We start from the raw sequence: 13936 nt of genomic DNA, 5'->3' as shown, positions 1-13936 counted from the left end.
TCTTCTTGGCACAAAATGGCCTATTGGGCAAAGAACAGCCCTTGCCTCAACTGCTGACAATACCAGTACTGTCCTTCTGGACAAGTGGACACAAGGAAAAGTGACTTCTTAACTCTGCCAAGACAGGGTAAGATGGTCTTTCAGAATTCCTCCTTCTGCAAATGGTCTGTCAGATACTCTAGGCCTGTAGCCAATTTGAATGCACCAACAATGCTGAGAAACATTAGGTGACTGTCCAGGCTGCCAACTATCTCTGTCTACTCTTACAAGGTTCCCAAAAGTTGCTTGCATCCATCTTCCATTTTTCAGGTACCATTATATTCCTTCTCAGGTCTTTGATGGAATTGAAGACTAGCAGTTACAGTTACAACTTAGTATATATATAATATCTTAGAGAGAACATATTAAGTATTAGATTCAGGTTCTTTAGGATAGGACACCTTTTGAAATCATCTTTGTAACACGCCATTGTAGCTTAAGTTTTCCTGCCTGGCCCACAGTCAGGATATATCTTTTTCACCTGCCAGTCCCACAGCCTCTCAGACCCGACCAAATAAACATAGAGACTTATGTTGCTTTCAAACTGTATGGCCGTGGCAGGCTTCTTGCTAACTATTCTTATATTTTAAATTAATCCATTTCCATTAATCTATACCTTGCCACATGGCTCGTGGCTTACCGGGATCTTCCCATGCGGCTTGTCATGGTGGCGGCTGGCAGTGTCTCCCTCTCAACCTTCCACTTCCCAGAGTTCTCTCAATTCTCCTCTCTGTTAGTCCCGCCTATACTTCCTGCCTGGCCACTGACCAATCAGTGATTTATTTATTGACCAATCAACAACACATTTGACATACAGACCATCCCACAGCACTTCCCCTTTTCTTTTCTTAAAAAGGAAGGTTTTAACCTTTATATATCTCTAAAGTCAGCTTGGTATATTTGGGAATTTGGGCGTAGCTTCTCTTATTACTTCCTGCTGGAGGGGGGCGCTGTATCTTATGGGGATATAAAGAAATTTTTTAGGATTATGGAATAGTCCATGAGAGTGTATCGTCTGAGTCAGTTGCCTTCAAACCATTCTGGATGTTGGATCATCTCAGCCATGGGGTCATTGGAGACCTTTCAGGTGGTCTTGGCTGGTCAAACTGGATGTATCTTAATCTGGAACAAATCTATAGCCTCTGGCTTTCTGTGGAAACAAAAGAGACTCTTTTTCAAAGCAACATATCCTTACATCCAAACTTTGAAGTCAAGGTACCTTTAAAATATACATTTTGGCATAACTCAACAGCTTTTGTAATCAAATGTTTTTCTTTAGTTATGAATATCAAAGAGAACATAATCCAAATTCTCTGTGTGGTAGCCATCTTTATGTGGCTTATTTTTTTATATTAGTTTGAGCCTATTTCTTTTAAACTGCAGCATTCTAAGCCTGAAATGGCGCTGGCGCTATGGCTGCTGGCTCCGCCCACTTCAGCTTCCCAACATGGCGGTAGTACGTTTTCCGCCAGCTCTGGGAGCCATCAACTCTCAGAAACAGTGGGTCTATGTTTCTATCAAAGTAGCGTGTAGCCCAGAAACCTCTTTTTTTTGTTTTGTTTTGTTTTGTTTTGTACTAGCAAAGGCTAAATCCATCATACAGCTTAATGTACCATTTGCAGAGGCTTCATTCCCGCCATACTGCAGGTCGAGCGCACACGCCAGGAACCCGCCATAGTAGCTCAAACATGCAGGCTGCCATTAGCTTGAAAGAGACAACTAGGAGCTGTTTTTAGCTCCGTTTTAGAATCTTTTTTTTTTTTTTTTTCATTTTTAGGTGGAAACTCTTGCCCCACGTTGGGCGCCATTTGTAGCTTAAGTTTTCCTGCCTGGCCCACAGTCAGGATATATCTCTTTCACCTGCCAGTCCCACAGCCTCTCAGACCCGACCAAGTAAACATAGAGACTTATGTTGCTTTCAAACTGTATGGCCGTGGCAGGCTTCTTGCTAACTATTCTTATATTTTAAATTAATCCATTTCCATTAATCTATACCTTGCCACATGGCTCGTGGCTTACCGGGATCTTCCCATGCGGCTTGTCATGGTGGCGGCTGGCAATGTCTCCCTCTCAGCCTTCCACTTCCCAGAGTTCTCTCAATTCTCCTCTCTGTTAGTCCCGCCTATACTTCCTGCCTGGCCACTGACCAATCAGTGATTTATTTATTGACCAATCAACAACACATTTGACATACAGACCATCCCACAGCACGCCATTTACCTATGCTCCAGACTTCTCTGGATTTTAGTATGTGTTTCTTGCTTGATATTGTTCGCATTGGTTGTAGTTCCATCTTATCTAGGTCATTATCCCTCATTACTCCTTGACAATATTCGATAACCATTCCTTTGTATATAGTCTTGTATTAGGTTAGAACCTTCTTATTTAGACAAAAGGGGGAGATGTAGTGGGTAGCCATTCCAGCTTTGATCTGGAAGTTCCAACCCTTATTGAAGTTTCGGTAATTGTCACGCCTACAAGGCGGGGCTGAGAGAGGACCCTGAAGACCCGAGATCCGGATAGGCCAGTTCTCTTGGTTCCTGGACCCTGGATGCTGGAGGTAGACCAAGCAGAGTTCTCCAGAGAACACTGCCAGACTGTGCCACACCTTTCCCAGACCCTGTTACCTATCCCTTCACTTGTAAGTTACCCCACAAAATAAACCTCTCTTTTAACTATGTGGAGTGGCCTTAATAATTTCACCAATAGTGTAACATTCATAGTTTAGCATTTTCAGAGAGTTATATTTGGTAATTACAGATGCATGTGAACGACATTTGGAACAAATAGTTAAATAAATCACAGTAACAAAGCCAAGCAAATCTACTGAGTAATCATAAAATGTAAACAGTTCGTAAGGCATACGTCTGAACTTACAGTCATAGCACTTCCACGTGCAGTACAGCTAGATTCTGCTAGACTGGCTGGCCAGTCAGCTCCAGTGATCTTCCTGCCTCTGTGTCCCCAGAACTAGGGTCACACAAGTACATGACACATGGCCAGCTTTTGTTTTATTTAATGCTGAGCTTTTCAGCACAGGTACTTGGGATCTGAACTCAGGCTTTCGTGCTTTTTATGGCAAGCACTTTACCACCTAAGATAGTCATGTAGCCCCAGGGATTGTAGCTGTCTCAGGGATTAGTAGTCCTGCACCCATCTTAAAGTCAGACTGAGAATGTGACCTGTCATGAGCAAAGGATAAGTTTAGAATGCTTTGTAGTCTGACAAAATAATAAAACTGAAAAGAAGGAAAAACAAAAGTAAAAACCAAGACACAGAGGGAGGAAGGAGAAGCACAGTAAGTCAAACTCATAGTAGACACTTCTGTGTCATTTCACTTAGAACATCAGATGTCGTCTCCTGATGCCCAGAGACACCAGGCACCTCATACATTTCCAGTTCTTACACCAGGCTGGCTAGTGAAAAAGGCAATTTTACATTGGTTAGCTGTTGCCTGTCATAAGAAAACAGTCGCCAAAGCTGCTCTCTTGGATTTGAAAAGTAAAGAGCTGAAGAACAATTGTGTAAGTAATCGAAAGCTGCTCTGCTCGGGCTCCACCCCCTGTCCTATGCCTGTGTTGGGTCTCATTTCTCAGCTTTCTTCTTTCTCCTATATTAATTACATTTGGATGTTGTTTTGAGTCCTTGCTTTTCAACCACTTGCATACTTAAATCTAGTTAGTCTAGAAACTTTACTACAAGGTGTGTGTGTGTGTATGTGTGTGTGTGTGTGTGTGTGTGTGTGTGTGTGTGTGTATTTGTATACATTGTGTGAATGTGTTTGTGTGTGAGTTCATGTGCATATATGGGTGTGTTTGCATGTGTCTGTGTGTGCATGACTGTCCATATGAATATGTGTACATCCTCACACACACTTGCATTGGCACATGTGCCAATGGATGGCAGAAGTTAGTGTTAGTGCCTTTCTTAATTGCTCTTCACCTTATATTTTGAGTTGTTGTCTCTTTTTGAGCTATCAGTTTTAGTAGACTGACTGGCCAGCAATCCCGAGGAAACTTTCCATCTCTGCAAGCCCAGGACACACACTACAGTTGTTCACTATGTTTCTCAGCTTTGGTATGATCTCAGGTCAGCCTTTCATTGGCTAAGCCTTCTCTCCAGTCCCTTTCAATTTGTTAACATACAACTACTTTTCCATTTTACCAGACCCTGAAAATTTTATACCCAGTTTTATAGGGTCAGTGTGTTGCTTAAGGTTTCAGAAAAGGTGACCTCAGTATTGAAGTCATGCTAGATTTCAAATTACAACTTTAGAACAATGCAATATAGCTTTGAAATACCCACCAAACCCTCCAAGGCCCAGCAATTCAGGTCTGTGAAGGTAAAGAACCTTCTGGGTTCACTGAATATTGTCTTCTGGTTCTTCTGACATGGAGATAGCAAAGATACACACAAACACACACACACACAAACACACACACACACATGTACATATATTTAAAATAGATTTATTTAGATTTATTCCCTCTTAAACTGTATTAAATATAAGATATCAGAGAGAAAATTAAACTGGACAATTCCCAATCATGATCTATGGTGGTATTTTATTTGTACTGAAATGTGATTTTAATTGTATGTTAATAAATAAAGTTGCCCAGGGGTCAGAGCTATTAGAGCCATAGCAAGAGCGTGGCGGTGGTGGTGCACACCTTTAATCCCAGCACTTGGTAGGCAGAGCTAGGTAGATCTCTGTGTGTTCAAGGATACAGCCAACATTGGAGACATATGCCTTTAATCTCAATACCATAGAGGACCTGGAGGGCTGTATATATAGGCAATGACGAGGCAGTCATATGTTTGGGTTTACAACCAATAAGAAGGCAGAACAGACAGTCTATATAAAGACGAACAGACAGGAAGTAGCTCCCTTTCGGAGAACTCTCTTGGCTGAAGCAGGAAGGGTAAGGCTCTTAGTTCTGACCTCTTGGCTTTCTTCTCTGAATCAGCTCTGTGTTTCTTATTTAATAAGATGGTTGGTTACATCTACAATGATCTTTTCAAGCAGAGAAGTTGGTTATTGCACAGTATAGAAGAAGGAGTCCTTATATATAGTTACATGATAAATTCATAATACTATTCAAAGAGCTGTTTAGCACATGTTTATCTGTTTTAGTCCCAAATGCTTATTCATGTACTTCTGTTGGTTTCTTGTTGTGCTGCTTTTTTGTTTTCTTCTTTAACACACTGGTAGCCAACCTGAACATGCACTGTGGTCTTCGGGATGCACAGGTTATCAGACACACTAGTCCTCACTCATTTAAACTCAATGAAGGGATTGCCTGTACGTTGATGGTGCTGTGAAAACTTCATTCATTCTAATCTATATCATGTTTTATTAAGTTTACCGAAGACAATTATTAACATTTTCTCACTGTGAGGGGGAAAATTATAAAACTGTTTTTAATTTTTTTATGTAAAGAAGTCGAAATTGTCTTCATCTGATTTATGTAACTTTTACTGCTTTTCATCCTCTTGTTCACCAATATTTTAAAAAATGTAAAAATGTTATACTCTGTTGAATTAATTAAGAATTAATACTACTCAAGACCTTCTTTAACATAGGATTACTATGCAAGCTTGGTACATTTGCTCTTTTGGCTTCATTTATTTCCACGTTATTTTTCCCATTTTACACACACACACACACCATTAACAACAACAAATCCCGTATTAAAAATACAAAAAAAATCTTTTCCCATTCTGTAGGCTGTCGCTTTGCTTTGTTGACCGTATCCTTTGCCCTACAAAAGCTTCTCAGTTTCAAGAGGTCCCATTGATTGATTGTTTCTCTCAGTGTCTGTGCTACTGGTGTTCTATTTAGAAAGTGGTCTCCTATGCCAATGCGTTCAAGACTACTTCCTACTTTCTCTTCTAGCAGGTTCAGAGTAGCTGGATTTATGTTGAGGTCCTTGATCCACTTGGACTTAAGTTTTGTGCATGGTGATAGATATGGATCTATTTGCAGCCTTCTACATGTTGATATCCAGTTTTGCCAGCACCATTTGTTGAAGATGCTTTCTTTTTTCCATTGTGCACTTTTGGCTTCTTTGTCAAAAATTATTTATTCATAGGTGTGCGGATTAATGTCAGGGTCTTCAATTCGATTCCATTGGTCCACATGTCGGTTTTTATGCCAGTACCAAGCTGTTTTTATTACTGTAGCTCTATAGTAGAGCTTGAAGTCAGGGATCGTGATGCCTCCAGAGGTTGTTTTATTGTACAGGATTCTTTTGGCTATCCTGGGTTTTTTGTTTTTCCATATGAAGTTGAGTATTATTCTTTCCAGGTCTGTGAAGAATTGTGTTGGTATTTTGATGGGGATTGCATTGAATCTGTAGATTGCTTTTGGTAAGATTGCCATTTTTACTATGTTAGTTCTGCCTATCCATGAGCATGGGAGATCTTTCCATTTTCTGACATCTTCTTCAATTTCTTTTTTCAGGGACTTAAAGTTCTTGTCATATAGGTCCTTCACTTGCTTGGTTAGTATTACCCCAAGGTATTTTATGTCATTTGTAGCTATAGTAAAGGGTGATGTATCTCTGATTTCCTTCTCCGCTTTTTTGTCCATTGTATATAGGAGGGCTACTGATTTTTTTGAGTTGATCTTGTATCCTGCTATGTTGCTGAAGGTGTTTATAAGCTGTATCAGTTCCTTGGTGGAATCTTTGGGGTTGCTCAAGTATACTATCATGTCATCTGGAAATAGGGAAAGCTTGACTTCTTCCTTTCCAATTTGTATCCCCTTAATCTCCTTATGTTGTCTTATTGCTCTGGCTAGAACTTCAAGTACTATATTGAATAAGTATGGGGAGAGCGGACAGCCTTGCCTCGTTCCTGATTTTAGTGGAATTGCTTTGAGTTTCTCTCCATTTAATTTGATGTTGGCTGTTGGCTTGCTGTAAATTGCCTTTATTATGTTTAGGTATGTTCCCTGTATTCCTGATCGCTCCAAGACCTTTATCATGAAGGGGTGTTGGATTTTGTCAAATGCCTTTTCAGCATCTAGCGAGATGATCATGTGGTTTTTGTCTTTGAGTTTGTTTATATGGTGTATCACATTGACAGACTTTCGTATGTTGAACCATCCTTGCATCCCTGGAATGAATCCTACTTGATCATGGTGGATAATTGTTTTGATGTGTTCTTGGAGTCTGTTTGCCAGTATTTTATTGAGTATTTTAGATCTTCACCAATCCCACATCTGACAGAAGACTGATATCCAGAATATATAAGGAACTCAAGAAATTAGACATCAAAATGCCCAACAGTCCAATTAAGAAATGGGCTATAGAACTAAACAGAGAATTCTCAACAGAGGAAACTCAAATGGCTGAAAGACATTTAAAGAATTGCTCAACATCCCTAATCATCAGGGAAATGCAAATCAAAACAACTCTGAGATACCACCTTACGCCTGTCAGAATGGCTAAGATCAAAAACACTGAAGACACCTTATGCTGGAGAGGATGTGGAGCTAGGGGAACTCTCCTCCACTGCTGGTGGGAATGCAAGCTTGTACAACCACTTTGGAAATCAATATGGCGATTTCTTAGAAAATTGGGAATCCATCTCCCCCAAGATCCAGCTATACCACTCTTGGGCATATACCCAAGGAATGCTCAACCACACCACAAGAGCACTTGTTCAGCTATGTTCATATCAGTGTTGTTTGTAATAGCCAGAACATGGAAACAACCTAGATGCCCTTCAACTGAAGAAAGGATAAACAAAATGTGGTACATATACACAATGGGATACTACTCAGCAGAGAAAAACAATGACATCATGAGGTTTGCAGACAAATGGATGGATCTAGAAAAAATCATCCTGAGTGAGGTATCCCAGACTCAGAAAGACAAACATGGTATGTACTCACTCATAACAGGATACTAGATGTGGAACAAGGATGACTGGACTGCTACTCACATCACCAGGCAGGCTACCTGGAAAACAGGACCCCAAGAAAGACACAGGGATCGCCCAATGACAGAGAAATGGAATGAGATCTACATGAACAGCCTGGACATGAGTGGGGGTAGTGAAGGGCGAGGGTCGAGGGAAAGAGAGCTTGGGTGAGTGGGAGATCCCAGCTGGATCAACAACAGAGAGGGAGAACAAGGAATAGGAGACCATGGTAAATGAAGACCACATGAGAATAGGAAGAAACAAAGTGCTAGAGAGGCCCACAGAAATCCACAAAGATACCCCCACAACAGACTGCTGGCAATGGTCGAGAGACAGTCCGAACTGACCTACTCTGGTGATGGGATGGCCAAACACCCTAATTGTCGTGCTAGAAACCTCATCCAACTACTGAGGGATCTGGATGCAGAGATCATGACTAGGCCCCAGGTGGATCTCTGGGAGTCCAATTAGCGAGAATGAGGAGGGTTTATATGAGCGAGAATTGTTGAGACCAAGGTCGGATAAAGCACAGAAACAAATAGCCAAACAAACGGAAACACATGAAATATGAACCAATGGCTGAGGGGTCACCAACTGGATCAGGCCCTCTGAGTGGGTGAGACAGTTGATTGGCCTGATCTGTTTGGGAGGCATCCAGGCAGTGGCACCGGGTCCTGTGCTCATTGCATGAGTCGGCTGTTTGAAACCTGGGGCCTATGCAGGGTCCCTTGGCTCGGCCTGGGAGGAGGGGACTGGACCTACCTGGACTGAGTCCACCAGGTTGATCTCAGTCTGTGGGGAAGGCTTTGCCCTGGAGGAGATTGGAATGGGGGGCGGGCTGGGGGGAAGGTGAGGGGGGGAGGGGGGAGAACAAGGGAATCTGTGGCTAATATGTAGAACTGAATTGTATTGCAAAATAAAAATTAAAAAAAAAATACAAAAAAATCCACAATGTCTAGAAAGCCTCCAAATCTCCTGAGGGAAATAGACATTCATATTCAGGAAGCAAAAACACCTGAACAGGATGCATCTCTTAATGTCTACAGAGAAACCCAGTATAGTTGGATGGTCAAAGTCAATCAAGCAAGCAGAACTTTGACCTGTTATGTGCAGGTAAACAGTAAAAACACATCCCCTTCCGACCAACTGTGAATTTCTCAGCAAGCATTTTGATCACCACGAAAAAAATGTCTTTAAATATTCAATTTGCTAAGTAAAACAAAGGTACCAATTAACTCATTTTTCAAAATCCTCTGAGTAGGATATGGTTGGGTATGCCAAACAGTATATTGTGGGGCATGCCTGTCATGCCAACATTTAGGAGGAGTTCAAGGCCATCTTCAGTTACATAGAGAGAAGGAGGCACCCTGAGGTCTGTGGCAACTTGTCTTAGAAAAAAAAAGCTTAATGATGGAAGAAAAAACACTTTAAAGATACAAGTGAAGATGTTTTTCACCACTAGACATGCCTTATAAGAAATAAGAAATAAATGTATGAAATACTTCAGACTGAACTAAAAAGCAACACAAAAATTTTTGTTATATTGTCAAAGTGATATGAAAATGACACTTAATATTAGCATATATATCAATAGGAAGTGGTAAGAATGAGTACAATCACAAACATTCACTGTAGGGAGTACACAATACAGAAAGCAAAAAGATCTGATCAGTCACATGAAGTATGTATGGTGGGAGATATTCCAAGCTTCCAGAAGTATGTTATTAGCAAATTACAATAAAATGCTAGAACTATAAGAGGTAGAAAACAAGCTTCTCTGTAAACACACAATGTATAATAAACAGAGAAAATGATAGCAAGAATAAAAATGTACTGTTATGAACAAAAAACTCCCTTAAAATTTATTTATGAGATGCATTGGTATAATACATAGAAGATGGGATCAAAAACAGAAAAGAAATCTTTAATAATGAGTCTAAATTTAAACTTCCTCAATCTGAAAAAAGAAAACTCTAATAGACACTTAGCAAATGAAATAATAATTAGAGCAAATTTACATGCAACAGATGATGAAATTAAAATGCAATTTTTTTTAAAGAAAAGACATGCAAATATTCAGGTGTACTAAGGGAAAAGATGAAGGACTCAAGTAAATAAGGAACATGTGGAAAAGGGACATTGTAATGATTCCACACGAGTAAAAAATAAAAACATCATAATGGGCAATTATGAACACATATATTTCAACAAATTGAACAACTAAAAGAAATAAATAAATAACTGAGTCATAAAACCTACTAAAACTAAATGAAGGTACTTAGCATGAGCAAACGAATAATAAGGAAGAGGAGGAGATTGCTCACAAGCATATCCCTCCCAACAAAATGTATCTGATGAAAAAGAACACAAAACAGGGTATGGCTCCAAAGGTTGGCTCTCGGTGGTCTTATGATGTTTTCTTGCTCAAGTTTGTTCTTCCCAGGATTATCAACTCTTGTGGTGGAACTTTCTCCCAGAGTCTTTGCTTCCGCCCAGTATGAGAACATGCCATCATCACCATTTTTTAGGCAGTGAAGCCTACACGGAAAAGTCAAGACATTTAATACTACAACATGAGGTCAAAATGAAGAAGAAAGCCAGCAATTTCTTAAAAAGGCACCATGTAGATTTCTCACAGGAAACATTTTTTTAAAATGTATCTGACATTTGACAGTGCCCTAACATGAAGGACCTTTCTGTCATCTACTCTAACCCAACTAGGAATCAAAGCTTAGTCAAAGCATCCATTCCCTGGATGCAGATAACATGGAGTAGAGAAGATTCACAGGAACCCTCGAAGTTAATGTCTTGAGAAAAGGGGGCCATCAAACAATGGAACAAAAAAAGTAAAAGAAAAGAAAAAAAGACTCAAATCCAAAATGGTTGTTTATACTGAGACACATCCACCCAAAGTGTTAAAGGAAAAATTGAACATAGAAGATACAAGAATGCATGAATTCAATACCTAGGAGTGAAAATTAACATCCTTGATATTTCAAAAAAATCCACAATGAGGGCAAATACACAAGAAGTTGGGCAAAGTAGAAGGGAATGATTAAAATAATTATAAATGTAAGATCAAGCAGAATAACTATCAAAATAAAGTGAAATTTCTTTCTAAAAGAAAATAGGAGTACAACAGCAGAGAGCTATAAATGTGGCCAATCAGTGGAGATAAAGAAAACTTGAAGCCATTATTAGTCTTTTTTACTTTTTACAACTATTCTTTTTAGAAAATTTCTGAAAATAAGCAGACAAAGTAGGCTTCAAACTAAAACTAACCAGAAGAGATAAATAAGGACACTTCATTTTATCCAAGAGAATAGTTAACCTATAAGACGTTTCTATCCTAAACATACAGGCAGCAAGCCCTAGGGCACCCAATTTTAAAAAGAAAAATAATCTACTATTGCTTTTTATGACACAGATTAACATTAATCTAGTAAAAGGTGACTTCAACAAGCCTCTTTCTCCAGTAGACAGATATTTGATGCCCTTTTCTGGTCTTTCAAAACACTGAATGCATATGGTACACATTTATACATTCAGATAAATACTCATACACATAAAATAAAAATAAACTAATCTGTTAATAAAGAATTTATCTTTCTAGTCTTTGTAAAGTGTTTCTTGAAAGAGTCACAAACATAATAAATTAGCAGAATATAATATTGAGTTTAAAAACAGACATGGCATGGCATGCAATCTTAGATATAGACAATTTCCTGATTATAAGATAAAAAGTAATCCCTGTAATAGAAGTATAGATAGATAGGAGACAGAACTAAACAGTCTAAAACTAGAAAGCAATAAAGATGGCATTCTATGGAGAAATGCTCAAACTAATCAATGGTGAAAGACAGGGTATCTGTGTAGAGACATGGAATTAAACAAAGGCAAGGAAAAAATGCTGAGTATTATTAGGGTGGGGACATGCACTGTGCTTTTCTTCTGGTCAGTTTTCCTTTAGACATTTCCTGATTACATCAATTTTGAGATAGCCTCATAGCTGTTAGAGATAAACTATAAGGAGTTTCATATAATTTGGAGGTATGTAGTGAATATTCACAGTTGGTCTTGGAGGTTTGAAAAGCTTTCAAGGGCTGACTACACCAACTGTGTTGGGTATACTCTATGGAGGACTGTGACAGCTATGTATTTACAGAGCCAGACACACATGTGATTATACAGTGAGAGATCATCATCAACAGCAGGCTATACTACACACAAACTTAAAACCTACACTCATATGTAAATAGTAGGTATTTTACCAAACAAATTTATCAACAAAACTTTATATATTTTAGATTGATTGTATTTTGAGGAAACAGTAATGGCAAAGAAATCAAACTTCATACAACATGTTTGAGGAAAGACAAATACGTGTCTGAGATGAGCAAAAGAACATCTCCCTTCCAGAAATTGTAGGGAATATTTATCGTTTCCTATGCTCTTGGTTTCATTGTAATATAGGCCACTGCTTGTGTCAATTTGTCCCCTGCGAAACTCTGCTGGTTAATGATGTATCATGCCAGACACTTCCAAAATTTTCGAAAACCCTGACCCACTCCTGCGTCATAAGACAGCGACTCATTAAGCAGTTTAAGAGAGAAAGAACTTCTAATTAGGTGGTTTGATAAAACTTCTAATTCATGAAGGATTATGTAAGCTTTATGCTCTGCAGTGATTTCTACTACTAAGTGAATCCACCAAGATTAGCTCTCTCTGATAGCCTAATAAATAAATGCATGAATCAGAGGCTCTGTGTGTAGAAGTCTTTCTCCTCATATCCGTTCTTCTAATTTATTTTACCAAATGTGGCATGGATGTGCACGCAATTTTAAAAAAGCTTGATGTATGCTGATTTGTCTTCTTTTGATTTTGTCTTCTGACCACAATACATGTTTCCTTTGTGGTCCATTTGTGAATTTCAAAAGTCCTGATTAGATTGGTTTGTTTGTTTGTTGAAGTTTAATATACTATTTATTTCATGTTTATGAAAGTGACATGTCCTTATAGAGAATTTGGAGTGTATTTGGAAGAGGCTGTTTTAGTTACTTTTCTGTTGCTGTGATAAAACACCATGACCAAGGCAATGTATAGAAGGAAGAGTTCGTTAGGAGTTTACAGTTCCAGCAGGGTAAATGTCCACTGTGGTGGGAAAACCCAGAAACAAGGAGTGGACATGGCAGTCAGAACAGGAAGCTGAGGATTCACAACTTGAACTGAGAGCTGGAAGCAGGAAGAGGAAACAGGAAGTGGAGCAAAGCTGTTAACCTAAAAGTGACCCACAGTGACATACTTCCTTCAGCACGGCAGCAATACATAAAGCTCCCCAAGCAACACCATCAACCTGGAGCTAAGTGTTCAAATATGAGATCTTACAGTGCACAGTTCTCACACAAACCACTACAGAGGCACAGACTCTGTAATTGTGAAAGAGAGTCAGCCAGTATTTATTTTATGTGATTCATCTAGTCTTGTATTTCAGTAGAAACCCTATCCTGGTCCTCATTCTGACTGAGAAAAAATGACATTTAGCAAACCCTATATGTTATCCCACTGATAAGTTCAAAGATTTGTAACTTCATTTTCAATGATCCATCTTTCTGAATTTTCTTCCCTGACACGTGTAGCTGCCCCAAACTTTTAATGTCCTTGCTCTGCTCTTTCTGCTGAGGGTTAAGCCAGGATCTATACCACAGAAAGTCATTTTCACCTTTGGAAAATATCCTAGTGTGTATGCTCTTATCCCAACACCTGAAACTTTATGTCATGTGTTTGACTGGCTTTTTCACATCACACACAAGTGTGTGGAACCCTGTAATGCCGTTTCATAGTTAGAAGTCAGTCTCTGTTTTCATTATTTCAACCTTTCCAAACTGCCCTTAGTCATTTGCTTACACAGAAAAATTTTACCCTCTTCTTCCCTGTTTTCAAAATAACCCTCCCCGGTCTGTGATTGAAG

The sequence above is a fragment of the Peromyscus eremicus genome, chromosome 19, assembly GCF_949786415.1.
Source record: "Peromyscus eremicus chromosome 19, PerEre_H2_v1, whole genome shotgun sequence".
NCBI lineage: Eukaryota > Metazoa > Chordata > Mammalia > Rodentia > Cricetidae > Peromyscus > Peromyscus eremicus.
The sequence above is the reverse complement of the archived record's forward strand: the minus strand, read 5'-3'. Positions refer to the sequence as shown.